Source organism: Microtus oregoni, unplaced genomic scaffold (assembly GCF_018167655.1).
Source record: "Microtus oregoni isolate MIOR12 unplaced genomic scaffold, Mior012 000020F_ref0000438, whole genome shotgun sequence".
Classification (NCBI taxonomy): Eukaryota; Metazoa; Chordata; class Mammalia; order Rodentia; family Cricetidae; genus Microtus; species Microtus oregoni.
Genome location: NW_024543079.1, coordinates 29,999,411 through 30,004,550, shown reverse-complemented (window position 1 = coordinate 30,004,550; position 5,140 = coordinate 29,999,411).

The window sequence follows — 5,140 nt, the reverse complement described above, 5'->3', positions numbered from 1 at the left end:
GGTATGCAGGTACAGATGTTTGCATTCAATAGGAAAACCATACTTGAATTTGAATCACTATAAACCTCATCTCAAACAAAAATGAGAAAGCAATGGACATATAGGGCCAAATTTGGAAGAAAGGAACAGGAGGGAGTTAAAGAAGTCTGCGGGTTTGTACTGTGTCATGCAATCAAATTACTCTGTCTGCTAATACATGTGTCACGCAAAATCACTTGTTACGGACCACTTTCACAAACCAATGCAAAAAGCCGGGAAATCCAAGCTACTTTGCCAATGGTTAATCAGATAATGAATGCTGGATATGAGATTTAAGGTCACATTCACTCATCCAGATATAATGCCTCGTCTTTTTATCATTGGTATACAGCATCATCATTGTCTGATCCATGTTATTCATTTAATTATTGCTATTTGGCAAAAGTTAGACACCAATGTGCTAAGCATTGAGGAGTCACTGATGTCTTTCCTACATAGACTTTATTTTCTATTTCCCTTCCTTTGGGGAGTTTCCTCCCTAAGCTCTGTATCATCATTTGAGTGAGTCTGGTTTTCTCTTGTGGATTTGGAATCTTTCCGCTACTACTGTCTCCAGTACTAGCTCATACACAATCCATTTCACTGACAGCTAGGCTGGGACTTTTCTCCAGTACTTTTGAGAAAGAAGTTTTCTATTTAGAGAGCTAAGTTGGACTAATTTAAAACTGGGCTGGGCTAACCGTCATTTTGAAATACAAAAAAATTATGAACAGGAAATTCATGCACTAAATATAACTAAAACATGAAGACAAGTGTTTTTTTCTCTTTTCTTTCTTTCTCTCTTAAATTTGTTCCATATTTTAATTGAAAGAGAAAAATAATGACTAGTCATTATGCAAGCTTAACCAAGATATAGTAAAGTTCAGATCTCATGAACATTACAGCCCATAGGGAGATAGGTGACAATCTAAAACATATGAGTGCTATGAAGATTAATAAGCATCCTGCTTATATTGTTTACAAAAGTTTATTGTAAAATTGTGCCTGAGAGGGAATCACATAATCCTCTTCTGCTAAAAAAGACCAGACTCTAGAAAAAAATATGGCCTGGGTAACAGGAACAAAAGATGGAAGACAGGTAAATGTATCATCAAATGAATGAGGTTTAATGTATGTGTGGAAGAAAGGAGTGGTGTAGTAGGGAACCAAATGTATGCAAGAGCCAAGCTCTGCATGGTCCTGTGGGCTGTGGGAAGGGGATGAATCTTTACCACGAGAACTAAAAGAAGTCAGTCCAAGTTTTCAAGCATGCTTGCCTGATTAGACTTGATTGAAAACCATACTAGAGTGGTTGGAATAGACCAAAGATAGCTACAGTGCAAAACCAATTAGAGATAGTCATATCGCAAGAAAGAGATAATAGTACCTTGGATTGGGAAGAGTTATCAGTAATTATAGAAAGATGTAAGCTGGCTTGTGGTTTGTGGGATGTTGTGAAAGATCTTTCGGCAAACGGGAAGAAGGCAATAAATGGAGGAAAAGAATGAATCCCAGATATTTGGCCTATGCAACTTGATGGAAGATGCTCTCTTTTCATGCCACAAAAATTAGTTTGTAAGACACAACTTATGCCAGGGGACTGAAGAGTTAAACTCAAGCTTCATCTTGTTGTGTTAGAATGCTTTCTGAGATGTACAATTACAGATGTTTCGTAAGCAGATAGAGTTAAGAAACTGTTTGGAGTCCCAGACAATGAGGTTGTAGATAGAAAACTAATAAAGCCACGAGACACGGATGTATCTATGAGGCTAAGTGGAGTGGTTGAGACAAATGACACGGCTGTGTGAGAAAAGCTTCGTAAGAGCCTTGAGATGCTTCCATTGGTCAACAGCATTTAATACCTGAAATGAAATGACTTTCAAACAGATATTAAAATTATAATTTTTATAAATTAAAAAAATACATGCTAAAGTATTTTATTAGTATTAATGATGGAACCAATAGGCTTTGACATCTCAGTTTATTGTCCAAACACATCTACAATTGTAATGAATTCCAAAGCCACAGAGTAAAAAAAGACATCTGGAAAAATAAATTAAGGAAGTTGGAGGATTCATATTTCCAATTCTAAACCTTACTACAAAGTTGAACTAATTAAGACATTGGGATGGACATATGAATTGATGAGATAGAACTAACAAAGCCCAATAAGCTTTGTCATTACTAAACTGATTATCAAAGAAGTAAGCAAGCAATTGATGGAAGAAACTAAACACTTTTGTTTAAGGTGATGGGATAGCTATACAGCTTAAGTTTGTAGGAAAAAAACTTTGGCTCACTATCTCACATTATACTTAAGAATAACTTGCAGCAAGCCGGGCGGTGGTGGCGCACGCCTTTAATCCCAGCACTTTGGAGGCAGAGACAGGCGGATCTCTGTGAGTTCGAGGCCAGCCTGGTTTACAAGAGCTAGTTCCAGGACAGGCACCAAAGCTACAGAGAAACCCTGTCTCGAAAAACAAACAAACAAACAAACAAACAAACAAAAATGAATAACTTCCTTCAAAGTGCAGCTGCAACTGTAAGGGTTAACACCATGAGGCCATTAGAATAACAGTTGTATGCTTCAGTTAGGCAATGGATTTATTTTATGCAAAACAGCAAAAATCAGGGATAAAATAAAAATTAATTAAATTTCATAAAAATCTTCCTCAAACTACACACTCAAGTAAATAAAAGATAATGTATATTATCATGGAATGGGTTTTTAAGGTTTAAGGGCATGTATTTAGTGAACATAAATGACACAACCAAATCATAAGCAGTTAAATATCTCAGTTAAGGAATACACAGAGCATTTGAATACACAGCTCTACTAAGATTTACCAAAAACACTAAGTATATGAAAGGATTAATAATATTATTTTAATTTAAAACATGTGTTATTATTGCACATGTGAGTCTGGGGTGGCTGCACGTGGCATTCCTGTGGAATCAGGAGAGGTCTTTAAAGTGTCAGTTCTCTCCCTCAACCTTTTCTTGCCTTTCCAGGGTCAAATGCAGGTCTCTGGACTTGAGCAGAAAGCACTGTTACTCTCTGAGCCAGCTCATTGGCTCGATTAATAATGTTTGTCAACAAAGAAATGCAAAACAGATCCATAAAAAATTAGTTCTTTTTACATATTGGGATAGCTATAATAGGAAAAAGTAAAAACAGAAAAATCAGACAATAGCAAATCGTAGCATGGGTGTAGACTTTGACCTCTCCACACATGACATAGTCAATTTGGAAAAAAAACTTTGACAGTGCCTTCAAATATCAAAGGTAGAGTTTTCTGGTGAACTAAAATTTCTTCAAAGACCAAAGAAAAATCAGAAAAATGTTCTCACAAATTCTTGTGTACCCTTGTCCACAGCAGAATTTATGAGAAGCATAAATAATCCAGATATCTGTTGTCAAGAGGAGAAGCAAAATATGGTATTACCTGTGTATGTAATTATTATTTGACCTTAAAAACTGATAAATCATTAATATGTGATACAAATGAATGAATCTCAAAATTACATTAAATGAAAACTAGTTCTCAGAAAACAATGTACACTATACAACTCCCTTCATATGAACAGTCTAGAATATACGACTGTAAATAGTACAGACAGAAATTAGATTAGTGTTTGATAAACTTCTGGGAAAAAGGCAAGAGGGAGTATTTGCTAAGTGACAGCTGATGAATAAAGGTTTAATTTTAAGTTAATATAAAAATATCCTAAGGCCTTATTTTGTTGATGATTTGGCAACTCATACTGATGCTTAATCTTACACTATAAAGTGGGAAATGCGTAGGTAGCTCTGTTGTCTCAATATGACCATATGTACAGCTATAGTCAGGTGCCGTCACTCTACAGATTTAAAAGAGCATCACTACAGACTTGTTTCCTCACTGAAACTATGAAATAATATTGTGATTGCCTCAGGAAAGAGGGTTCTTTGTCATATCTAATATCTGCTTGTATATCTAGAGATGGGGACCTTTTGGCATGGTTATGTGCTCCAAATAGTTATGTAAAATAGCTCTCTATAGAGGGATAAAATAGTTGACAGTAGCAAAACACCTAAAGTTGCTCAACCAATGCAAACCTGATAACTCAAAAAGACATTCCCTAGTTTTTCGTTGCTTTGTAAAATATAAGGGATGCATACTTACCATCTAAAACAGTTTCTAATATAATGAGAAGCATATAAAAATCACATACCACCCCCCCACATTCACACAGAGTTGAGTGATCCTTGTCATCTTTGATATCTAGAAGTCACTTTGCATAATGAACAGTTGACTCTAGTATATAGTAACTCTAGTTACGTTGTTCACCAAGTGCATGGCAGCTGCCATTTTACTTCCTCTATTTACTTCCTGTATGTGTTATTTTTACTCCAATGGTATGAATGGAATTAGACACAGTCTATCATTTTGGAACAATTAGCACACTGTCCTCCAGATGCCTCCATAGGTAATGTACATCAGAATTGCCTTCTTAAGGCTGAGAAATGATTGCATGTACATATATATTCTTTTTGTCCATATATTTAGGGATGGGCCTTGGATTGTTTCCACTGTATAGTGCCTTTCTACAATATATTATTAGGTAAACAAACACAGGAATCAGATTAGAGTCAAAGAGGCTAGAGAAATAGAATACTTCCTGGGAGAATACCAAGGTCATGTTCATGTGATTGCAGTGAAGAGAACAGGGGTTATCCTTGACGATTGGTCACAATGAAACTTCTGTAATGTTTTTCTTTCTTTATAAGTTTTCCAACTGCATGTTGACCAATGTGCATATTTATTAACTTCTCTTAGTACATAAAATATATTTGAGGGTCAAGGCCATGCCTGTTTTTAAAGTTTATTTCAAGCATAATTTTTGGCTTATAATAGGCACTAAGTGAATGATTGGTTGATAATCTCTTGGCTAATCTCTGAGGTTGATGCAAGCACTCAATACAGAGCTGGGTAAGTGACTCATGCAGATCTTGTAATTGACTACCTGATATCCTCTAAGAACAACTATGGGTGGTGACAGCTCACATACATATATTCTTTCAGTTATTGCAAAGGTCAAGGCATTTGCAGATAATTCACAAAGTTGAAAACATGTTAAG